General features: G+C 42.0%; 1 protein-coding gene and 1 non-coding gene across 3 annotated transcripts in view; one reads left to right on the forward strand and one right to left on the reverse strand.

The window, feature by feature from the left end:
- Nucleotides 1–26,262, forward strand: part of sema4c (sema domain, immunoglobulin domain (Ig), transmembrane domain (TM) and short cytoplasmic domain, (semaphorin) 4C) — a 110,539-nt gene that overhangs the window by 28,999 nt on the left and 55,278 nt on the right. The window contains exons 2-3 of one of the 2 annotated variants that reach the window (XM_086313360.1): nt 7,810–7,943; nt 11,039–11,070. The gene's annotated coding sequence lies outside the window, so the exon portion shown is untranslated. The remainder of the gene's footprint in view (nt 1–7,809; nt 7,944–11,038; nt 11,071–26,262) is intronic. The other variant, XM_086313359.1, reaches the window with a different exon arrangement.
- trnai-uau (transfer RNA isoleucine (anticodon UAU)) lies at nt 3,062–3,155 on the reverse strand. Its single transcript has 2 exons — nt 3,118–3,155; nt 3,062–3,097 (listed from the first exon to the last, which is right to left on the reverse strand). It is a non-coding gene; the product is annotated as a tRNA-Ile (tRNA).

The following is a 26,262-nucleotide window of genomic DNA, read 5'->3' on the forward strand; positions in this document are numbered from 1 at the left end:
GGTGCCAGAAAGTTCAGGATAGCCTCTAAAAGTCACCTCAGTTTGGATGCTTTACACCGGGCATGCTGAGGTAAACAATGGACTCACAGGCTTCACTTGTTAAGTTACATACAGGCATGTAACATGTGGAATTGTCGTGTTTATTAACTTACAGATGGTAAAAATCGCTCTATGTGTGACAATGTTCGCACTATGTTACATAAGCTACAACTATCATAATAAGATTTTCAACTACCTTAAATTGTAGTACATATAAAACGACGAAGTCATTGTTAGCTCCTACCTGTCATGTTTCATGTCTGTGTGGGTCGGTTATCAAGTTCGTGTCATGTCTGCGTCTTGTCATGTTTATATGTTACGTTTTTGGGTTGGTATTATTAGTTAGGATTCAGTTGAGTTTCATTCTAGTTTCGTTTCTACTATAACTTCTAATTTAGAAGTATCTCTTTGTGCTCCATGTTTCATCTCCAAATTCCCTTTTCCCTCTATATGTTCTACAGTGTTCGCGCTCCTCGTGAGTTCACCGTGTCCACATGTTAGTCTGTCATATGTTTCATGTTGTCAAGCCGGTGTTGTCAGGTCTGCGCCTCTCCATATTTCCCGTTTTATTTTGAAATGCTTGTTTCCGTGTTCCTTGTGCTTAGTATTACTTTTCCCTGTCGTGGCATGATGTTCAGTTGTGTCAGCTGTTTCCCCATGTGTTCCCACTTTCCCTAATCTCCTCTGTGTGTATTTAGTTTGTGTGCTTTCTTGCAGTCTTCGTCAGGTCGTCTGTGTTACCTCCCTCCACGTCATGTCATGTCATAGTAGTCATAGTCATCTTAGTCATCATAATCATCATAGTTATCACGGTTGTCATAGCTGATTCATAGTTTTTCGTAGTTCCCACAGTTAGCTCTCGCCCCTATCAGCCAGAATAAACGGCTCGCTTTTTGTTTAACCCCAATTTCATCTCCTTCTGTGTCCACACTTGGTTTCTCCGTTTCAAACTCTCGCACAGTCAGCTCCCGCTAACCGTGACACATACTGAGTAGTACTTAAATGAAAGTATTAAGGTACTCATGGTACTGTAACTATTCAAAACACCTGACTAGTTACTGTCACTGAGTGACTGCCATGACTTCTTATCATTATATAATGTAGTCGTTTCCAAACCTTCAGAAAACATGTAGGAACAACATTGGACTGATGAAAAGAAGCTTCCACCGTGGTTTTTAGCTGCTAAATGCTCCACAATGTCCCCCCATTAGTTGCTAAGTGTCTAGATACCTGCTGTGCTGAAAGGGCACATTTGGATTTATTAAAGCTCTTTCATTTTTTCCTAAAATCTTACTAATGTATGAATGAATCAAAACAGTGACATTACAGGCTGTCAAACCAAAGCAAATGGCTGATTGATGCTAAAACGTTATAACTCTCTAAAATATGAATTAATGCAGCATAGCATTTAAGACAAGTTAGGGATATTTAAAAAAAAACGTGACTTTTAAGAGGCAGTATTTAGGAAAGATTGGTCTTGGCATCAAGATAACCTTTTTACTTGCTGTTTTTTCTATTATGGCTCTTTTTTTTAGCATTTCCATTCAGATAGAGCATTTAATGAGATGGAAAAGTTGACTTGCGACTTGACACCCGTAAACTGTGCTCAGTGAGGAAAGAAGAGATCTTGGAGTCAGAGTGGTCCAGGGAAAAGCTGTGCATGGAACGTTGCAAGTTTTATCAGAGGGCGCCTTAGCAGGACGGATTTGTTTGGCTTTACTCCTTAGTGAGACAAATATTGGGATGAATCTCCTCTCTGCTCTGGGCCCTGTTGTGAAAAGGCCAGGGCCCAAGCCAGGGCTTTACCATCACATCCTCCCACTTATGTAAACAGATGTCTCATACACACACACACATGCATGCTCGCACTCAGAAACCTCTCACCCAACACACTCACCCCAGTCATTTTAAAGGGCTTTCCCAGAAATACAGTTATACTAATTCCAGTGAATGAAATCCTTTGCCTAAAAGGATGAGTTCATCCCTTTTATTTGTGTGGGAATACGAAGCGCTGCGTTGTGGAATACATCGACAAATGGGGGCATTTTTCTCTCTCAGTGTGTCTCTTCTTCGGTTTTGCTCGCACACCAGGTGCTGCTCAGTATTTTGTGTCCACTGTGGCTCTTGTGGGTTCTGGCACAGTGAGAATAACAATCACAGCTCCTCGGTTCAAACCGATATCAGTTGCCAAAAGCACCGACGCAGATGCCGCTCTTCACACAGGAAATGAGAGGATGATAGTGGAAGGGTCCCACTTCACTGGAAAAAGAAAATCACAATTACCATCACTTTATCTGTCAACACCAACAAATGTGGGGAGGGGGTGTCACAATGCAGAGACAACAGGAGGTGGAGCCGCTCGTTTGGGCACCGGGCTGATGCGTTCTGGTCGACTGCAGAGCGAAAGCCTTTGATAGCATCTGCGCTGTGGGCTGCAGTTACAAAGTTCAGAGCTGGCAGAGCTTTATTTTTTCTGAAAAGTTAGAGCAGTCATGAAATATAAATAGCAGAAATATGGTTTGGTTTCCACAACAATGGGCACGGTCGTTTTCCATTTCTTATCTCTGAGACTGTAGAGAAATGAGATGCTTTAAATTTCAATTATTGTTGCTTTCTAGTGCTTAGCGATCTGTTGCATGTTTTTAACCAGTATGTGTGGAATGCTGAACGCTTCTCACCCTGCATCCTGAGCTTGATTCTGCCAGAAGTTCCTTCATGTTAAAAGGGAGTTTTTCCTTCCCACTGTCACCACATGCTTGCTCACAGGAGGTCATTTCATTGTTTTCTTGGTCTGTACCTTAAAATATTTGGCACTGTCATTGTCATTTGCAGCTATATAAATGAACTATAATTGAATTACATGGTAGCCAACTTACAGAAACGGTGTGAAGCAGTGGGCAGGGACGGTATCTTGCTGAGGGGTACCTCAGGTTAGCTGTTCAGTGGATTCAAACCCCCAACCCTCCGATCATGGGGCCACCATTCGACCTACTGAGCTATTCCTGCCCCTAAAATAAGCCTGTGCTCCAGGTGAGGCTCGAACTCACAACCTCAGCATCTCTCTGCAGGTTACTGTCTTATAAGTACCACGCGCTGACCGATTGCGCCACTGGAGCTTACGTAAATACCCACTAATCAGTGCTAAGAGCAGAAATATATTTCAACATCTTGGATATCCGCTGTACCACAAAGCAATTCCCCCAAAAGGCACCAGCAACACAGTCAAATACAGTCAAAAAGTCCAGATCAGTAAGTCAAAGTACAGGAAGTGAGGCCTTGGTAGTCCTATCAGTCAAAGCGACCATGACCCTAATTTTTAAACCTCAGCAAAATCCAAATGGGCGAGTTATTATATACTAAAATTACTCACCGAAGAGTTGTTGTGACCATGGAGACAAGGCTTTAAATGTGCCTTTTGTTGCTGTAAAATCGAGCATTTTAATAAGGGAATCTGTGGGGACTGACTCGTTTTCGCCACCAGCCTTAAGTGGAACTGCAGCTCCACATAGGCTTAATTTTTTAGCCCTCCAGGTCGTCGCTTCATTGAGACACTATGATTACCTGGTATTTTGAAAGCATTAGGAATCCATTAAGTATTCGTCTCTGATGACCTTTACCTAAATGTAAGTGGCATCGTGATCCAGCTAAAGGGATTTTTCACACTTTATGAACCCACAAAATGTTTCTAATAATTGCTTATAACCAATCTCTATAGCCATAAGATACATCTTACAAGACTGATATCAATTTCAAAATGCTACATTAGCCACCTATGCAAAGATGCCATTATTACTCTTTAAAGCCACGTGTCTGTTAAACCTTGTAACGGGAATAGTAAGACAGAGCAGACGCAATATTTCACATAAAGGACGAAGCACGGGGAAGATAAATGCAGTGTCTGCTGTATCAGTCATTTCTATGGTACTCTGAATAATCAATGCTTCAGTTGAGTATGGAGGAATGACTCTCACGAGAGATCTCTGTATGAATTGACCGCCGTGCAGTGACGCTGATAATGGCTTCGGCGAATTGCGTCCATCTTTAATTTTAGCTTGTAAATCACAACCTGCAAGTAATGGGCTGCACTTAGAGAGGTCAGAGTTTATGTGTAAATCATTCTGGAGGACAAAGCTTGTGGTGTGAAGCTTTGCAGCTCTTTTTTTCCCCCGAAGGATATTTTTTTCTGATAGTGGGGGTTGGCAGTAGGCGTTCACAGCTCAGATCTAGCTCTGACCTTGGCCAGATGTCCACCAACACCGATACGTATGTGCGTGCACGCGTTTGTGTGTACGCCCTTCGTCTGCCAGGTTTTCGGAGAGTGCTTGCATCTAATAGGGAATGGCAGGCATTTTGTTGGGCTTTATTGCCACATGCCTCTTCCAATCCTGCCACTGATTAGAGCTGCCATTACTGGCACACCAACGTGAACGCGCGCTCTTACAAGGCAGACGTTGGCACACGCTCAAAGCTCTGGCCTTTGCATGTGATTAGCATCCCATTGCGTTGTCTTGTGCGGCGATCAAACGGAGCACGGAGTTGTGCTCTTGTCGAGGCCGATCGGGGGAAGTGACGGGTACGATGTCGCTCCACTTTTATTCAACTCATCAGGGTGCTGCCAGCTTAGACAATGTCAAATTTGCAGCTAAGCAATTAGAGGCCCAGGCTGTCACAATTGAGCTTGATGGGGAAAACTCATTGTGGTGGCATGCAGGCAAACACGTGAACACAGATACAGGTGCTGGCACACACAGACGCGATACATCCACCCACATGCGCACAAGTACATAGTGTATGTATATTTACAATAAGCATGCAGGCGATTAGCTCAGAAAGTGCAGGTGTAAACTGTTAGTCATTGCTGATTCACAAGCAGCTGGCTGGCTTCCACACAGCCACTCACTGTGCTGCCTGTCAAATACACAGGCAGCCAGCGGCTTGAGGTGTGTGTCCATGTGTATGCGTGTGCAGATGTTCTTGAAATCCTGCTATTTAGCCAGACCTCCTCCTCCACTCCTCTTCCTCCTAGTTTTTGGCCTCACGTGTGCATATGTGTGTGTGAGTGTGCTTTAGTTAATGTGTAGATGTTTTTGCACATTTATGTCTGTGTGGACTTGCAGGGATTTGGCTGCTGCTTTCTCCTGGATGAAGCCAGTGGAAAGCTGAGGTCTGGATGACTTACTTATTTAGGAAAAATACACCAGAGATGGACAGCGTGCTGCTGTGCTGTCACATAATCACATGTGCATGGGTTTGAATTCATCCTGCTCTGTAGGTAACAGAGCCAGTGACCTTAGTAGCAATGCTATATTTCATTTTGGAGATTTTTTTCTCCCCCCAATAACAGCTAAAGTGATTCTGCTGCTGTTACGGTTTCAACAGACTGGTTCAGTCCCAGGTGGAGGCGCTCACCAGAGGGTTAAATGCTCTACCAGAAGCAGTCGACACACATATACGCACAGAAATGCTCATATGGCGGATTACTCAGTGGCGTGAGGTTTCCGATTAAGTCTAAATTTGCTTTCCAGCACATTCAATCAACCTAACTTGATTTTAAAGGACCTGCCATCAAACAGAGTTTTGGACTTATCCCTAACTTGCTTCTTTACTTCCTTGAAACCATCAGAAGAGTTTCATCCTGTCTTTGGGTGTTCTCCTCCTTAACAAAGTCATGTCAGTAGCAGGTTTCATATCTTCACCGGCCAACAAAAAAACATGAAGGATTCCATTCATCTTTATGGTTTAAGAAGATTCTCCTACTTATTATACGTATAATAATCAACTGGGTAGCTTTAAAAGTGTCTTTGAACGAAGATTACAACACGGTTGATTTTTTGGTCATGAAAGGTTTTAGAGTTCTGCTTTTACATAAGAGCATTCACAGTCTCAAGGTTGTCACAATATTACCATAAATTTGCCAAAAAGTTTAAATTTGAGAAGTTTCTCGAAGATTGACTTTTTCCCTTTTGGGGGAGTTATGCCAAGGTTCTGTGCAGTTTAATTTTTGTATGTGTGTGTGTGTGTTTGGTTCAATAAAGTTTGATGAACATCACAACTTTTCCAGTCGATACAGTGGAGCACAGTGTTCATCGAGTGTAGCAGAGTTTTCAGTTTCTAGTTTATTGACAGTAGGGAATGAAGTATGATGGTGTCAGAGGTTTGGGCCTTGGCTTTGTGTGCTCCCTCTTTGTAACACTAGCCGGCCCATACGCTACTGACAGCATCTGCTTGGCCCTTGGCGCCCTCATTGTGATTAGTGAGCCATTGATGTTGACATGAATCTCAGCTTCTGCTCACACACACACACACAAATCCCGGCACGCACTGGCGAAGGCGCTGTAGTCAGTTATGTGATCTGCACTATGAACTACGGGAACCTGTGAATGTGAGCCTCGAGGGATCAGGGGCGTGTGTGTGTGTGTGTGTGTGTGGCTTTATTTTTCATGTCTAAGATCTTGTGATCAAAACCAGAAAAGCCTTGCAATAAAATTGAGTCAAGCAATTATCTCTGTGCATGGAACTTAGCTCCAAGCCTAATCTTCATACTGTTCATATGAAGGAGCATTCAGTGGTACAGTGTAAAGCAGACTGCTCAAATTTATTCTGTTTCTTGCAAAGCTCGCTGTTGTGAGCTCACGTCTGGGCTCAGCTTCTGTTAAGTCATTTATTACTCTATATCTCTTTCAGCATTTTCTATTTGTGTATGTGAAACCTGTATGTTTGTGATAATGACTGCTTAAAGTAAAGGTAAAGTTAGAGATGCTTAGCATTTGCCTCTTTTTGTAGCATATTTGCTTGTTTGGAACATTCATTTGTAAAATCTTTTAATAGAAAACTGCAAGAGACTTTATTTGTTTTGGAAAATTTACCTGTTTAGGATGTGGCCAGTGGAGCCCAACCATTTTACCAGTGGACTGATATTATTGGCTCATTTTAGTTACTTGCTGACCTGTCAGTATCATCACTTGTAAGTGCCAAATAATTAAACATTTAAAAAGTACAGAAGAGATCAAAGAAACACCCTTCAACTATGTTGTGAGTTTCAACGTTGCCTAATTTGTCCACCAGGGGGCAGTCTGCAACTTCCCTGGTGGCAACATATGTCACACAACAATGAATAAATAAGTAACTATACACATGTCAGAAAAATCTGTTAGTGTTGTGTATGTCTGAAAGAAAAAGAAATATTGGATATTATATACTAAGATTGAATATTTTGAATATTAACGTTATCACATTATTGTCACTATCAGTCTTAAAAATCCTATATTTGAAGCCTAAATCTGGTGATTAAAACAAAACCCTTACAGGAAGTTACAGAGTAAGTTACGGTTACGAAGGATAGTGTGTAAAATGTACTACATTGTCATGCTGGCTCTCTGTTGTGGTTTACTAGCATGTTTCCGCTTGTGTTAGCTTGTCTTCAAGAGTAGGTAACTAACTAGGCCTAAACTTCAGTTTCCAAAACCACAAATTTCACACACAAAAACCACCAAGTGGCACATATTTGTTTGATCAGGATTTTCATGTTTCATGTACGTGGATGTGCAGGTAGGAAGTATATTTACAGTTTTGAATGTGTGTGTGTGTGTGTGTGTGTGTGTGTGTGTGTGTGTGTGTGTGTGTGTGTGTGGAGACCTCTAATTATGTGCAGTAGCAGGTCTTGTCTGACAGAGACATTAAAATGATTAAAGCTGACCTGTCAGTCTCACATATCCACCCCCAACATCCAGCACTGCCACTCATTACATCTCTCCTCTTCTTCTCCTTTAGCCCAATGTGACCTTCATGTGCGACGTCTGTCTCTAGTCAACATTCACAACGAAGACAAGACAGAGCAAAAAAACATCTGAAGGAGAGATTACGACGAGAGCACACGGACGCGCGAGGGAGGAGAAGAAAAACAAGTAAGAAAGTAAAAACAGAACAAAGGGTGGAGAAGAAAAACACAGTGGCATCTTTTTCTATCTCTCACTGACAGCATGAATCAGAGAATAGAACAGGAGGAGGAATGGGGGGCATGTAAAATGAGCGAGGAATCAAAAGAAATAAGAAAGTGAATATAAGCAGAAAAAGCAAAACCATGCGGGGGGGAGGGTAGCAGTTGTCAAAACAGGATGTGGAAATTACAACCATTTTCAGGAACTCCCAGAAAGAAATTATTCTGCAGCGAGACAAAGAAAATGGAGAAAATGTATGACAGAGGAGAAAAAGAAAGGTGACCAAAACAGAAAGAAAAAGGTGAATTTAGGCAGGATATTGGATTTCAGATTTCAAAGCATTTTGTTAAGAAAGACACTGAAGGTCACGTCTGTAACAAAGTGTATCTGTGTACGTGTGCGCGTAGCGTTTGCAGCTTGTCCTGACTGTGTATGTGCAAGTGGAAGGAAAGACGGCCATATTTATCTGAAAGTCGAAAAGTGGAAAACAAAGGGAGAAAAGAAAGAGAAGGAGAAAAGAGAAATGAATGATTGAATCTGACAAGCTGTGCACAGATTTTAAAGGTTAAGTTTACTGAAGATAGCTTTTATCGTTATTTCCGTCTTCTGAGGCTGAATGCAACAAAGCACAAGGTTGGAATTTCTGCCTTAGTAATTTTAGTTTGATTTGCTCTGAAATCTGAGTGTTCCAGCATTTTAAAATCAGATGAGAGAAGTTGATGAAACTTCACAGATCTTTGTTGGGTTTCAATTTTTAAAATGTAAAGTTGTTTTAAAGCGCTCACAACAATCGTAGAGGTACAATCGCATACTAATACGATCGCTTCGGTATCACTTCTCAGGCTACAAACGGGCTGCCATGATCATCTGATTAGTGGAAGTTTTGTTGGGGGTGTTAGACGGCATGGGCCAAAAGATTTAGCTGTGTGCTCTACTGGGAACATCTTTAGGGAAAAGTAAGCAAGCAATAACGTAAATATACTGGGAACAGGACAATTGAAGTAATTGGACTCAGATGACCACAATAAGGCCACTCTTTTGGCTCTTAGTTCAGAATAAAGTGATGGATTAATAAAGAAATATATTAGCTTATCTTAGCATACAAGACAAAAACAGTAGCAGTTGGTAGCCTAGCAAAAATATTTCCTAATTGTAGCTGTAAAGCATGTTAAATAACTAAGCAGTTCTCTTTGGCTCGTTTGCATATTATGGTGCTGCAGTTGAGTATCATCAGTGTAATCAGGGTATGAACATTAGATGGCTGCTCTTCCATTCATAGAACCCAGGGTTATTTCTGTAACCACCTCACTGTGCTCTGTTTACTTCTGAAAGCAAAACCCGTGCCCTTGTCATAGAACACTGGATGTCACTATGTGCGTGTGTTTGTGTTTCAGTGGGTGGCCACCTCTTGTCTGATGTGTGTAAGATGAAGGGCTCTCTCATTTACAATCAGTTGTCAGCTTGATCGAGCGAGTGAGAGGCACAGCAGACTCGAGTAAATTGCCTCCGATAAAAAAAGTAATTTGTATCCCAACTTGCTCTTCCCAGAATTTAGACACGCACTAGCCAAAGAGGGAACTTGTTTAAACATGCACATATGCACTTGTATACCTTGATATCAACCAGGTAATGTGTACTCATAAACACAGAGCTGTGAGTAATCAGCCCAGGGCAACGTTCCTCTTTTCTTTTTTTTTGTCTTCTGCAGGTTTCTTTCCTGCACTGTCGCATCTCGCTTATCCCTTGTTCTCTCTAATAATTCTGGTGCTCCCTCTCTTTCTACCTATCACTCTCACAGTGTGTGTTTATCTCTGTGAGGATATTGGTTGCCGATCATAAATAGCTTTTTCTCTGACAGCGTGCCATCACAGGCCGAGTGAGCTGGGGGGAGTAGGGGGGTAGCAGAGGTGGGGAGAAGAGAGATTGAAAGAGCGATAGAAGGAGGAAGAGGAGAAAAATGCATGCAACGTGCAGGCAGAGGTTATGCACATCATGCCAGCCTGACAGGTGTCGGGTATGCACAGATAAATGTGTTGTGCTTAAATGCAAACACCCACAACACAAACCTGCTCCCTGAGCCACGTGTAGGACACCACAATAAATTCAATGAACACTGAACTGATTTTTTTTAATACAACAAAGCCGGCCTTTACCGAAAAACAGGCCTACGTTCGGCTACCTCCTCTTTAATTTGCTGCTCATGCTATTTGCAATTAACGCAGACTCAGCACTTTTCTGTGTTAAACTGTTACACCGATAAATTTGCTGTAATGACATTTCCTCCCTACGAATTCCATCAGTACGGCAAGAGTCATGTCGTACTCATTTCTCTTTGCTTACAGAAATCCCCTTTTGATTCGCTTGTTTTGTCCAATCCTTTCCAATTTCCAACTCAACACTTCCTGCAGAAATGTTTCACGTTGATAGCCCTCCAGCATTTACTGTAAAGACGTGTAATCCTTTCTTGGTATGCTTTTAATGAGAAGGATCTGCAGGAAATCTTAGGTCCTTAATGGGACTAAAGAAAACAAAATAGAAAGCATTGGAATTCATTAGTGGATAGTTAAAGGAATAGCTTGACATTTTGAGCAATAAGCTAAATAAAGCCACTGTCCAATTAACTTAGCACAGGAGAAATACATAGAAATGGGGAAAGGGTTATTCTGGCTTTGTCCACTGTTAATAAAAATCACATACTCGTGCTTAGCATGACTTAGAATGGCGCCCGTCAGCTGCAAAGCGATGCATCATATTATACAATACACTTTACATAATGAGGAGGTTCGGCCTCATTATATAAAGGCGAATGTGTCTTTTTTCACACACAGCTTAAAGTAAAACGCTAACTACTAATTAATTCCAACTGCTTCTGCTTTTATGTTACTTTCTTTTTTATCTCGACACTTTTCACAACAAAGCTTCACGTTAAAAGCTTTTGCACTAGCCTAAAGAGTGTTGGCTTTTGAACGGCTCTGTTGGTTTTTAATATGAGAACAATCTTTGAAGTGGACCCGTTTTGCTTTGTCTCTTTTTCTGTCACATGCGTCCTATTACACTGGCAGATGCTCATGTGGACAAAATTTTAAACAGTGAGGTAAGTTCAGACTGCTCTAAACATTCGATTTCCGACAGTTTTTTTCTGTTTTTGGCTCTGTTTTATGTCACAGAGAGAGGATAGCCTAGACGTGCTATTCAAACCTTCTGTTTGCAAGGGACAGCCAGTCAGAGGGGTGCAGGATGTAGGATAACTGAGGGTCTAAAGCAAACACAAATTTGCAAATGTACAAGAATAAAAATACAGAGCCTCTTTAAGAAGTGTTGAGTTTAACTGCAGTGTATATGCAACTGCATTTTTACTGCAACTGCAGAATTTAGTAGGAAATTTCTCATTATTTATCCAAACTTTACTTTTTTCCTTCATTTATGCCAGCCACAACTATGATCTACCCATCTATTTTCGTAACTGCTTGTCCAACCTTTCAAACACACCTGCAGTGATTTTGGAATCAATTAACGGACGCAGGAAGGACATGCAAATGCAGACAGCCGCAGCTGATAAGCAGGATTAAAATTCAAACCTTCTTTCTGTGAGGCCATGCTGGTAGCCTCCGCACAATCACGCCGACCCCGCCGTGCTTGTTATTTGGACGTTTATATGACGCGGTCATTGGTTATATTCAGACAGGCGAGAGATGAATCTTGCCCAAATGCCCTGTCACACACACTTTTACACACACTCGCACACAGGTTCCCCTCCATCAAGTTTGATGAGTGTGAACCCGCTGCATCTGGCATTCCTCTGTCCTCTCTCTCCACGCCGCAGCAGTCCGTGTCTCTCTATTGATCCCAGCTTATCTTCCCGTAAACCTGGACCTCGTTTCTCCCCTCCTCCCATCTCCTCGCTTCACCACCTCCTACCCCTCCTTCCTCCTCATTGCTATCGATCAGCCCGTGTGTTCAACAAAATAGAGAGCAGGCTGTGGTTAATGCAGTGCTGGGCCGGAGGGGCTCTGCACGAGACTCGTGTATCGCCTTTCTCTCCTAATGGTTCCAATCAGGCTCTAATAGACCCTGGGTTAGCCCATCAAGGCCCACTACTCTCTTCTCACTCTTCTCACCTTTCACTCATCCTTCCTTCTCATAAATAAATCTCTGTCTCCGCTACATGTCTGCCAGGTGCATTTTTAGCTGATGACTGTTGATTTCGCTAACCGATCCGATAGCTTTTGCTTCTGCTGAGTGTGCACACGCTTCTTCCAAAATGTCCTGCTTTGCATTTTTTACAGTAATGCTCATTCATTCCTGGGAGCTGCCCGGTAGAACCACAGTTTGCTAAGTTTAGCCATTGGGAACTGCCCAGTACCAAAAGCTGCCTTTCATTATCCCTTCTTTCAGTCGCTGAACATACTGTGTCTCTAGCTGGGTTAAGTGCATTTCTCAAGGGTACCTTCATTGTTGTGGATTCGGGGAAAAGAGTCTCTTAACATTTGTTGTTTTTCAGTCAGCAATTTAAATGGAATGACAAGTAGAACTAAAGTATGACACACTAGATGCTAGCATTACCTTTAACTAGCAGAGAGTTTGATAGTTTTTGACATTTGTTGTGGCAGGTATGTAAGAAAAACAAAGACTTCTAGGAACAGCTTTAAGCTCCTGTTAATTTTGTTTTGTAAAAACTTGGATTATGTCATTAAATTGTCATTTAAATCAGTCCTGACTAGGGATGGGTACCGGTGTCCGGTGCCATGATGGCACCGGTTCTGACATAAACGGTAGTAACCAGACCGAAAAGCAGCGCACATTTCGGTGCTTTATTTCGGTGCTTTTTTTTCCTGAGCTGTGATACACTTCTAGCCAATCATTTTACGTTTCCGAGGATAGTAGGCGGGCCCAGGTACGTATGTTCTTTTAGAGCAGAGATACAGATTAAAAATGCCCAAGGCGAAGCGGTCAAAGTCTGGCTGTACTTCACAGCAAAAGATGCAAACTCAGCAGCAACAAGTGCTTTAAGCTGATACTGTGATACTGTCAAAGGAGGTAACTCCTCAAATCCGATGAAACACCTGGCGACGCATAGCGTTTTTTTAAAAGCCGAGAAATGCGCCGTATTTGATAGCTTGCTGCGAGACCTCACACCGAGCGCATCTACTGCGGGTGGGTTGCCTGTTATCGGACCCCGGAGTTAGCAACATCCCCCAAAAACACGAAGAGGAGAGTCCTGGCCCCTAGCCCTGCCAGTGTAGCAGAAATGATGAGGATGATGATGCAGCAGCAGCCGTTCTTCTCTGCGTGAGTCGCTTAATGTTGTTCGTGTGTAATTTACGTTGAGTAGGCTAACCAGGTTATTACATTAATGCAGGTAAGGTGAACTAGCAAACATCATCATAGCTACATGCGGCTGTCTTCTTGTTTGATGGCAGATGCTCCCTTCACCCTGGCCAAAAAGGCTCAAATGACCAAAGAAAAAGTGGAAAACAGTTAAACATGAGAGGTTTTTGGACAAAATTGGTGTTTTTTCCATTGATTAAGCACTGCTTCCAGCCAAGAGTGATACCATATATGCCCTATAGCTGCAGAAAAGGCTAACATTGCTATCTTTTTACAAAAAAACAGCTAAACATGAGAGGTTTTTGGACAAAGTTTGTGTTTTTTCCATTGATTAAGCACTGCTTCCAGCCAAGAGTGATACCATATATGCCCCATAGCTGCAGAAAAGGCTAACATTGTTACCTTTTTACAAAAAAACAGCTGAACATGAGAGGTTTTTGGACCAATTTTGTGTTCTCCATTCTTTAAGCACCGGTTTGAGCACCGTTTGAGCACCGGCACCGTTTCAAAAGTACCGATTTGGCACCGGTATCGGATAAAACCTAAACGATACCCATCCCTAGTCCTGACAGTCAGTCAGACCATATATTGGCTGATATTAGCTATTTACTGATATATCAGAATTAACATTTATAAAAACCAAGTACAATATAGAAAAGATGGGAGATACACCCTTCAACCAGTTTGGAGCTGGCTGTGACAGATGACTGCCCCTCCCTGAGCCTGGTTCTGCTGGAGGTTTCTTCTTCTTTACCATATAATATAAAGCCCCTTGAGGCAACTGTTGTTGTAATTTGGCCCTAAAAATACAATTGAATTGAATTGATTTGAATTGAATTGAACTCGACAAAGGTCATGTGTTTTCATGCCTCCATCAACTAAAAGCAATGTAAACTGTGTATTTTCCTCTCTCTGTGATGTTTATGGACCAGTTTTGGTGCTGAAATCTGTAAAAGGTCTGATGTTTGTCCTGTGTGCTATAAAAAGCCTGTTTGACATTTATAACCATTTTTCTAGAGAAGCAGCTTTGTGGCTTTGGTGAGAAAGAGGCTAAAAGATGACATCTCATGACAAATGTTTTTTTTCCCCTCTCTCTGCTGTTTAGGACATTCTCCAATCATGTATTTGTTTATTAGGGCAACTCAATAAAGAGTAGACATGCACCCAGTAGTGGTCTTGTGTATGCCTATCTATGCCATGCATTCAGACTTCTGACATAAATTCTAGAAAAAGTAGCTATACAGAAAAATGACCACAGTTAGCGTTTGACATGCAGCTGGCAATTTTAGATGTCAACAACAAAAAAAGAAAAACAAATTTAAATCCCAGAGAAGAGAACTTATCATAAACCTAAACGTTTACACAACAGTCGTGTCTCACCCGTTCAGTCCTAGACAAATATCGTCTGTCATTCCACTTATCTCTCCGTCAGTGTCCACCCTCCCCACCTCCCACCACCGCAGAGATGTGTGAGCCGCTCGTATAGGAGTCCAGCTAGGTGCAACCTTTATGCCCTATGGCACCTCACTGGGATCCAGGGCTCTGGGCTCAGCATGAACTGCTGAACTCTTCCCGAAAGTACAGACCTGAGGAGAAGGGAGAGGACAGAGAGAGTGGGAGGGAAAGCAAAGGAGTGCTACTGGACAATTAGCCCCCCTAGGAGCATAGTAGGTGGTTCCCCCAAGCTAGAATACACTGAGAGTATTTCAGCAAGTGGCAGCCAGAGAGAAGGGGAGACAGTGTGTGTGTGTGTGTTTCTGTGTGTGTGTCATGCACGTAGTGTAGTTTGCATTCATATGCCCCGCAGTTGTTGTTCTGAAATGAGACAGAACATCGGGTGCCCACAGGCGTCAATACGACCATTTCTATTATTCAGAGCTGATTACAGGGCGGAATCATACAGCGGTGAATACTTTTTAATGAGCTCTGAAATACAACAGAGAAAGTTTATCAGATTTTTTGTTTGTCTGAATCTGGCTGGCAGGGAACAACGAGCCTATTTGCCTGAGTGATTTGATTAGTGCGCTGGTGTGTGAGGAGCAGGTTGCAACATATGTGAGTGGTAACTCTGAAATAAATGAATGTGCGCAACTGCGGGAGTACTTAACGACACGTGATAAATCATCCCTGTTATTGTTTTGTATGTGCGTACAGCACCTGTGTTTATTGGGCACATGAATTCATGCGTTGGAATACACGTGTGCTTTCCATTTCAAGAAGTACGTAGATATATACAAAAAAAACCAAGTCCTAAATCGTTTCTTTGTGTCCACGTTTGTTTCAGCCTTCTATTCACAAACCAGTCCACCACCTTGAGCAAGGCGGATTGACCTGTGACCAAACAGTAATCGTGGACGAGTGTGCTCACACTTTTGTATGACAGGTCAGACTGCACTATCCCAGCATCCCCTGGGCCTGCACACAGGGCAGGCAGGTCACGGCAGGGCAGAGTGCACGTGGATTTTACCGTTTCCTCGCTGCAGTCATGTGTGCTCGTCAGAAACAACACAGCCGGGCTGTCAGCACAAGGTCATCCAGAGAAAAAAAGGAGAGAGAGAGAGTTAGATGGAGAGGCTGGGAGAGAGAAAAACAGACAGTGTGTCTGCCCGTGCATAAATAACCTGGTTATTGTTGACTAATCACATTTCTTAAATGTCATGTAAATTAAAAACCTAGTTTCAGGTTAAAGGATTACAATAAATCTCTTACCGACCTAGTTGCACACTGAAAATAGCTAGAGCACGCAGTGCTACTTAAACAGACAGCCAACAGATCAATACACCCACAACCGAGGCAAACGGTAGATAAACTTTAAACTGTCGTTTTAGATTTCAAGTTCATGTTTAGTTGACCATTTTTGATATAATTTTCTTAATCGATGGGTTGACCAGAAAGCTGGAGGAGCAAAGAGCCTTCAGCTTAACAATAGACTATATAAATGTGCTAATATATTCAATTGAATTCAGTTTTATTTATATAGTGCCAAATCAGAACAACAATCACTTCAATGTCCTAAAGACCCTACAATCGAGAGACAAAACCTCAACAGTCATATGACTCCCTTATGAGACAACGCTTAGCGACAGCGGGAAGGAAAAACTCCCTTTTAACAGGAAGAAACCTCTGGTAGAACCAGACTCAGTGAGGGGCAGCTAGGTGTTCTGTAAATGGAATAAGTGTTGTCAGTCTTATTTATGCCTGGCATGAGCATTTTGGTGGACCAGCAGATTTAGCTTCATTTAGCCAGCAGGGCCCCCCTCCTCTAGTCCTTGAATAAGTCAGGTGACACTGGAGCTGGATGGGAAAAGGTCCCATTTGCCATACTCTATGACCTCAATAAACACTTAGTGGTTTATTGAATAGAACATGATGTTCGTTTGGTAAATAATGGCCCAGGTGGGAGTCGAGAAAAAGAAGAAAAAACAGTATACGCTTTGTGACACGCCCGGATGGCTACAGCAAAACTGATCTAACCAGGTTTCACACCAGGGCTTCTTCCATTAGTGTAACATTCAACACGTCTTTTATGTACAGTCTATGCGAGGGGTAGGCAACTCCAGGCCTCGAGTGGCGGTGTCCGGCAGGTTTCAGATGTGTCCTTCATCCAACACAGCTGATTCAAATGGCTAAATGACCTCCTCAACATGTCTTGTAGTTCTCCAGAGGCCTGGTAATGAACTAATCATTTGATTCAGGTGTGTTGACCCAGGGTGATATCTAAAACCTGCAGAATACCGGCACCTGAGGCCTGGAGTTGCCCATCCCTGTTCTATGCCATCAGTTTTCCTGTAGCACATCTTTGTCAACCCCAGCTGGATTGTTTTTCCTTATCTTTGCATTCACCCGGATTAATATATCACTTTTAAAGTGTAGTCCAGCTGTGCTATACAAGTACATACAGTTTTTTTCTTGAATTTTATGATCTTGACAAGGTTTGCTCATTTTATGGATTTTACCACAGAAGCTGACGCAGTGATGCAATTAACTGTTTTAGTGATTGGTCGGGATTAAACTCTGGACCTCAAGGGCACAGGGTGGAGTACCGGTGATTAAAGACATTTATATGCAGTGAAAACTCCCCACTATAATTTAAACTTGAGATGTTGTCTTAGGTTGGTTGCCATCTCCTTGAGGGAGATAATGATTGCTGCAAAGGGATTTCATAGATTCAGTCAGATACCCCTCAAAATATATTTGATACAGCTACTGTGTTAGCATACAATTGCCTATTTAAACATCCTGCAGACACGGAGGAGCATTAGCATTCATTTGAAGCTGTAGCTGTCACTTCATGAATATCCAATATTCACTTTCCTTCTAGCTGTTGTTTATTTTCTATCTTCTTCAGTGAAATATCTGAAGCCGTAGCTGCTAAATCATTCACTGCTACCTGCTGTGGATGGCAACAAAGCTGATAAGACGGGTGAGCCTCAATTAAAACATTAAAGCTGCAAGCAAGCCCTGAAAGCAAAACAATTAGCTAAAAGATGCTAAAATGCCTCCAAAGCTGAGGGGGGAACTGCAGCTCCTGTGACAGGTCTCCATGAGTTCATTAGGATGGTAATCCCTTCCAAATGCATGTATCTGTTTGAGCCATTGTGATCTAAAATATTTAGTCTTGCAGCTTTAATTTGTGATCGGGAGCTTTTCCAGCATGTTAAAATGATTGAGCTCAATTTACCTTTGATTTTTTTTTTTTTTTTATATTTGCAACAGTTACATCACGTGACCGACTCAAATCAGGGTTCAGGTGTTGTCACGGCTTGCACTGAGAAATCTGTAGGTGTTAAATGGCCACGCTCAATCCCCAAGTCTTTCGTCCACAGTCTGCTTCCATCAACCGTGTATACGCTGTCGCAGACCAAAGGCACAGATGGTCCTGCTGTCGTCAGCGTCTGCACGTCAGCGCATCTGGTTTCATCTCGCCTTGTCCTCCTCTTCTATCAGTTCCTCGGGTCTGAGCAGGTGTTTGGCCCGCAGTCAGAGTCCAAATCAGATCCATTTCATCTGTAATCAGCTGGAGCCCCTGGCACTGATGGAAGAGATCAGAGGGCCGATTAAAAAATTGTAAGCCGACCACGCCTGACCAGCCGACCATGACACGGACAAGGCGGCAAAACAGAACGGGGGGGGGCAAGTTTGTGCCAATGAGGGGGAGCTACAGGAGGGATGAAAGGAAAGATAGAGTTTTGAAGGCTGGCAAAATCTCCCAGGGGAGGGACATGAAAGAGCAGGACTCTGGGGGAAGTAAGCAGTGATGGAGGCTAAGATGTTACTCTGTGATCTCACAGGATTCGTGTGTGTTTGTGTGTTTTTTTTATTCCATCAAGTGGAAAGAGGTCATTTAAAGTCAAATGCGTTGCTCAGTTCTGCTTCAAATTGGGGTAATTACAATGGGAAGTAAATTCCAATCACCATGTGAAAAGAAAGTTAATGACATTAACTTGATGTTTTTGAACTGCTTGATGCCCCAACGCTGTTTAGCAAATCATTAATTGTGAGAAAATTGTGGCAAATCATGTTCTCAGGTGCATGAAAACTGATGGGTGGCTCACATACTGATGACAGCTGCTTTAAAGGAGCTCAAATAGCGTTTAGGAGCCGTTCACAAGGTATTGGATGTATCAGAAAGACCATCACCATTCAGATACACACACACACACACACACACACACACACACACACACACACACACACACAACTGAAAACACACAGCTGTTTATTGTGCGCTGGTCAGCATAAAGAGACTCAGCACACTTATTTGTTTACACCTATTCACTGATATGCTAGTTATTCTGTCACTTAAATGAAGGCTTGCTCATGCTTGATATTGCTTTAAAGCGTATATGCAAACCAGAAGGGCTCTCATACACACATACACACGCACACACACTCTACCTGCTTTAAGTGACCACCTGCGTCTGTGTACTCTCAGATGGAGAGTGCACATGGAGTGGGAATGTGTGTGTGTGTTTTACTGTCAGTGTCTACTCCATTAGTGCCACACTCTGAGTGAAATCACTGCATCAGATGTGTTAGGTCCAGCTCTCTGGACTGGATCTAGCTTCTCACCGTACTTCCATAGAGCAGTGGGGTCTCCCACCCCCTTCCTCCAAAGTCCGGTTGCACACATGGCTCTAGAGGACTGAGATAAAATAGCAAACAAGTCCATGACTTCCTTCCCCACAAGTCATCAATTTTGCAGGTTCACTGAAACATGATATATTTCTTTTTTGCTTTGTTTTTATAACCGTTTTGCTCAGGACTTAAGCTCCATACTTTAAAATCTTTCCTTTGATGTATCACCACAACATTTAAACTCCAGGCATTTAACTAAAGCTTTACTTTAAGAAATGATTTTAGACCATTAAAAAAATGTTTTTAATCGACCTGTGTTTTTAAAGGCTGGTGTTTAATCAAAAGGTTTTAGCAGAAAAAAATAATTTATGACAGCTTCCTCTAAGGCTCCCTGTTGTATTCACAGAGTTTAAAACACCATTATGAACCCTTTAGAATGCTTTTTAAATCATAAAAATGAAATAAGGTGATCTCATGTAAAAAACTAAATCATGTCCAAAAAAAAAGTTATTTTGGGGAAAAAAATATTTTAATTTGATGTCTTTGGGAGCTCGATCTGAACATAACTGAAGCTGAACTGACCCATAAATGAAATTATTCCTCTTTTAGGAAACATCTGCCAGCTGTTAGAAATAGAAATTCCTTCTTTGAATAGTCCGAGCCACAACATCAATGAACGTTTAAAGTCTATTACTTGAATCTGTTTGCCATAAAATAATTTTATTGCCAAGCATTTTCTCACATTCAGCTAAATGATATAGCACCAGTTCAAAGTGGCCCTAAAATGTTAAGAGAGCTCTCCAATGATTGGCTGTTTCCCAGTCAGAAAACGCAGTGAACAGGAAGAACTCTCTTTTAACCTCCAGCAGAACCAGGTAGGCGTAGCCATCAGATCAGTTGGGGCTTTGAAGGGAAAGAGAAGAGAGAGATAGCGAACAACACACAGGACAAACAGAGTCTATAAGAGAATAAAGAAGGGAGTGCAGGAAATGTGCAAAGTGCATCAATAAATTGTGTTTTTCTATATTCAGGTGTGGTGCACTGCCTGATACTCCCCTGTTTAAAGACACTGGCAGTCTATGTTATGTTCCATAATGACTGGAAGTGATAATTCCCAGTCATTATGCAACATAACATAGATGCCATTTTCAATAAAATTGTGTTTATGCAAGTAGCACTTAATGTCATTGTCAGCTTGCTATGACGTCAACAGCGGCACTATAAACATGTGGAGCTCTGAAGGTGTTTATTTTGTGTTTGCTGGTTAGCTCTAATCACAAGCAATAGCTGAGACTTATAGAAATGTAATTGTTTTTGCTGGTATTCATTCATACAAGCTGCACATCAAGGAAGCACTTCCTCCCTACTGTGACAGAGCACTTCCTCACAGGGGATCATCTGATCTGTCCCTTATGTTGTAGGTCCTTTACTATGAAGTATCTTGAGATGACTGTTTGTGTGACCTGGCGCTACATAAAAAACTGAAATAAAACTGTAAAAAAAAAATCTTAAAACCTGATATAAAGCAAATTATTTGTTTGCAGAATAATTTCAGGTATTATTTTGTTATTTCTAGTAATCATTGCTATAGCCAAATTAACTCTAAGGTATTGTTTTATGTTGGTTTCGTTACTGGATTTCATTGTTTCAGTGTTCTCGTGCTCTTGATGTTTTAAAGACCAACCTACTAAGACTGTTTTGGTACCAGGAAACATCCTTTTTGAATGTTGATAAGCCTTTGCAGGCACAAAAAAACGAAAAAGAAGCCCACACATCTGACCATTAATGCATCAGCACTGCTCCAGCTTCCTGCTATGATGATTTCAAAGTGAAGAGAACGTAGCATAAAAGTCCTTGAGTCGGTCTTAACTCCCTTCGTCCATGAGGTGTGAAATCGTTTGATCCAGCTTGTTACCATTTTGGTGAAAAAGCCTTTATGTAGCTGTGAGAATTTTCATTTGTGTGTGTGTTTTTTTAAATGCTGTTGGAGCAATAAAAAGTGCAGACAAAGGGGAGGGTACAAGGTTGGAGTTGAGAAGCAGGAAGGAAGGAAGGAAGGAAGGGAGCTGACGGTAGCTTCTGCGATAGTTTTGAATGAAGGCAGAATGAAGGATGGGGGCTGTCCTATAGTATATCCTGTCTGTGTGAGTCTGTGTGTACTTGTCTGTGTTTGCGCATGGGTGGAGTAGTGGGGGTTAAATAACATTAAGTGTGTGCTTGTGTCTAGGTGGAGGGCGGTGGGCGATGTTGGCTTTAAGTAGCGTGCAAAAAGGTCAGAGGTTGGGGTTAAAAGTCAAACAATGCCTGGAAAGACTAGCAATCATTTGGGGCAGGAAAAAGCTGCCAGGAAAGGGTAGGTGGGTAAAATGAAGGGCAGGAAGAGGAAAATGGGAAAAAGAGATAAAGCGGTCTAAGAGGACGGAGGAGGGCTGACGTTCACACACTTCGAAGTATCAGAGCTATGTAGCTTCTCCCTACAGGGGCTCATCTTACCTCTAAGCACACTCGAAAAACACACAGAAACAAAAATACAGACACGAAGATAAAACAGACCCATGCAGGAGCTCTGTAACCTAATCAGAACATGTGGCCTATTTCTCTGTATGTTTTAATGAGCCCTCCATTGTGGAGCACTGACTGATATTATTAAGCTGCCGTGTCTCAGCTCATTAGCTAAACCAGGCTCAACAACAACACCAGCAGCTAAAAGATGATTTGATACCGCCTGCAGAGTTATGCGACACCACAGGACCTTAAAGAGGTCGTGGGGAGAGGCAGAGCAAGTGAGTTAATTCGGTCACTGGGAATGAGTCGGACTAAATCTTGCTTCCTATGACACAAAAAATACAAACAGCGCAGAACAGGCAGAGTTCAACCACCCCTTTTGTAAAGCTTCCCACAAATTAGCCTGGAATATTCAGTGTTTCTTCAGTCGTCATCAATACTGTATAGACAACACTGCTGCAGGTGCATATTTTACCATTTGTTCTCACTTATGAGAATGCTTTGGTTTTCTTTGTATTATATGGTTTTTATTAGAGCACTTAAATCATTCAAATGCATTGATGTGTGGGATAGATTAGTATGACTTGATGATATCTCACTTAACTAAGTAAACTGGAAGAAAAGACCAAGGTGTCTATTCATTACATAAAACCTGTTACATCCAATGAAACGTCCCAGATATCTTGTTTGATAAGGCGTCTCTAAAGCTTCCCACAGCCTCGAACAAACACGCACGAAACCCCAAACTAAACATAATGCTAAGCTTTGCCATAGAACCAAGTCCCCACAATCAAACAATCCCGTGTGTTGGTGTACATTGAGGTTAAAGCACCCATCTAACACAATAAACATGACCACACACACAGAGACACACTTCTCAAAAGCATGTCTGACCTTTTGCGAGCAATTTTTAGAGATGTATTATGGGTATTGTAGTATCAGTTAATGCTATATTGTACATTCCACTTTAAAGATGTTTGCACTTGACTGCTCTTGAAACTTGTTCTTCAAAGTGACTGATATAAGTTCACACAAAGGGTGATATAAATATATTATATTTTACTTTTTTATATTATTATATGATATATATATATATACTTTTACAAGTCAATAATGACAAAGTCTGTGTGATGCCGTTTTAAAATTTGAATAAAAATATTAGAATGGATGGTATGTATTTATTAAGTTGATAATGATTATTTTTCACTATAATATAATATAATAACAACAAATTTGGACAAAAAAGTTCTCCAGGAAGATGTTTTGACCATGAGAATTTGAGAAAATTAATCTGTGATAGTATAAATGCAAAAATTAGGCATTACCATTAAAAAAATTATTGGTAAATTTATGCTCAAATTTTTGTAACTGTACAGGCACTCTGCATGTCTGCACTCACCGAAGCCGAGCTGCTTACCCGACACAGGGGCCGGGAGAGTGCAAACACTGCTGGGATACAGTTCAGAGATTCTTTGCTGGGCCAGCTCTGAAAAACAACAATACAAGATGAGACGGTTTATTTTGATATATGAAAATTGAAATCTCTTTACTTCTCTGGTGTTGACTTGACTTAATGCTGTCACGTGTTCCAAAACTAGAAAAGAACACATGTGACGTAAATAATTAGTTACATTTGACCTTTTTAGCTTTATTTGATAGACTTGGTGAAGAATAGACAGGAAATCGAGGGCAGACATGCGCAAAGGGCTGTGGCTCGAGTTCAAACCCGGGCCGGCCGCTCTTGGTCATAGGCCACGTGGTCGCCCGCTCAACTCACTGAGCTAAACCAGCATCCTGTTAGATTTTCTTTTTGAAGATTCCAAAATATTGAGTTGTTTTTTGTTCATCTTTTTTAGGGACACTGAACTGTTACGACTCCATGTTGTTAGTTTGTCAGACAATCATGTGATCATATTTGCACTGATTGCCTTGGAAGCTTAACCATGTGACAAGTTCTTCCTTCGAGGATGAATTGCAGTGTGCACTTCTGCTTTCTACTGCAAACACTACACAAGCTAAAAGACGGTTTTACCTTACTGGCAATATTTTCTATGCTAAACAGTTCCGTTGTTGAAATAGCAGAGAAGATTAAAGAGGAGATGATCAAAAAAAGACGTGACAGACAAAGGGGGAGGGAAAAGAGAGTAAGGTATACAGAAATTTTAAGCTTTTCTGCAGACAGACGAGACAGCTTTGAATCCCTCTTCATCATCTCGCTCTGTTCCTCCTCGTTCCCCCTCTGTAGTATTTACATGCTGCTTCTTCGCTTAATCCAGCCTTCGGGATGTCTACTTCACTTCGTTACCTCTCAGCCTGGAGATGAGGGAGATTTTTTTTTCTTCTTCTTTCTCCATTTCTCTACCGCCATCTCAATCTCTTCTCTGCTCACTCAAGCGTTGGCTACACCAAAGCCTCCAGCATCGATCCAATAAAGCTGGTAGCCCTGCCATGGCAAAGCTCGGAGAGCCCGCACCCCAACCTAGCATTTGAGCACGCTCAATTAAAGGCGTGTTAATTGAGAAGGCTGGTGTGGGGGTATCTCTTTTTTATACTTTTAAAAAGTGTAATCAATAACTGTCACACTGGGCAGACGTGAGCTTACACACTCAAACCGCACACACACATACAAACACACACACACAGATCTCTAAATCTCAATTACCTCCCCTGCCAATCCCCTAAATAGACCAAATATTTGTTTGCCAGCACTGGAATGTATTATTCACACGTGGGAATAGATGTGGGCAAAGGAGTAAAACTGCGTGCTAAGCACACTAAGGTGGTTTCTGCCTTTGTGCTGGGTTAAAGTTTGACATTTTGCACCTGTTTAAAAGTCAATTGGATCCCTTCTCCAATAAGCACGCATCATCAAAAGCACCATTTTGCTCGCTGATGCACAGCAGCAGCAGGTGCAGAGGGGGAAGCTTACAGATGGTTTGCGCGCATTTGTCTGTGTGTGGAAGTTCTGTATATTTCAGCTGCTGTCCAGCACATAAAAATGACATTTAGAGTTGTTCCCAAGAGTCTCCCAAATAATCACAAACAGGTAAAGAAATAGTAAACAAGAGAAAAAAATGTTAACGAATACTGTGAAGAGAGTATTTTGTACGCTTTTCTTGAGACCTTTGTGTGTTTCAAAGAGGTTGTGCAACCCAGTTTCCAGCTTCATAATTGGTATCTGATGCTTTAGAAAATTTTGTAACCTTTTAAAACACGTTCCCCTTTTGTCAGTTTTCTTTTTCCTGCCAGCTTCTTCTGCTGCTTATTGTGTGTACAACCTTATGAACAAAATCAATGTACTAGTTTTCAACCTCAGCAGAGCCACAGAGATCAGGGTGCAGCCAACCTGAAGCTATTGCAGGTTTTGGCCTAAGACGTGGCAGGAAGACACAATGTGCAGCCTTTTCTGAGAAGAAATGTTTCTATTTCTTATATATACATGCTTTTTTCTTTTCTTAATAATTTCCATTCACTCTGTTTTATTCTGCAAAATACCCACACAAAGATCACACAACTTTAATAAAGTATAAGTGTGACCAGATCGAGTAGTGAGATTTTCTTTCTTCCAAAAGTTGATTAATTGTTTGAACTCTAAGCCAACAAATCAGTCAAAAAGAGCTTGTCTCTTAATCTTTAGCTTCCTGAGTTTGTGTATTATTTAATAATTTGGTGCTAGACCGATTTACGCATTCATTTGGTATTACCGTGGGTTTAACACCCTCCAGGCATACAAAACCAGAGTTTGAAGTGTGTGGTGTTAATGTGAAATTGTCACGGTCTGGGGGGCAGACCGTGGGGGATGTTGGAGAAAGGACCCAAACGCTGGACTTAATGAAATGAACAGTGGGTTTATTTACAGTGAGGTAAATGTACACCACACATTGAATCTCCAAAAGTGCTCCCTCGACTCCCGTGACGTGTCTTCTCCCAAGTGCTGGTATCCCGTGCTCTCTGCCCCTGTGCCTTCACACACCCCGTGTGTCTTGCAGTCCTGTGTTCCACTCTCCTGAGGAAAAAACACAGACACAGCCGTTATGGCACCAACTCCAGCAGGCATACACTGACCAGCACTACAAACACTGACATGGAGTCTAACTCAACGATCCTGCGCCGGAGGAAGCTCCATCGCTCTGTTAAGTAGCTCCCCCGACGATCCTGATCAGAAGCAGGTGTGTGGTAAGCTAGGCGTGACCAGCAGCTGGCAGGGCCACACCCATCAGGCCTGCAGGTGGCTGTCCTTCATCCTCCAGCCTCACACACATACACACACCAGCATTGAACACAAGAACACAGTGCAGCAAACATACATCCAATACACTAATAACAATAAAGGTCCACACTGTTCACGAACCCCGAGTCCCCGGAACCGGGTCCG

Source organism: Aulonocara sp. 'chitande type north' Nkhata Bay, linkage group LG12 (genome assembly GCF_057382095.1).
Source record: "Aulonocara sp. 'chitande type north' Nkhata Bay isolate Kocher_YH1m ecotype deep benthic linkage group LG12, A_spYH_male_GT1.1, whole genome shotgun sequence".
NCBI classification, from domain to species: Eukaryota; Metazoa; Chordata; class Actinopteri; order Cichliformes; family Cichlidae; genus Aulonocara; species Aulonocara sp. 'chitande type north' Nkhata Bay.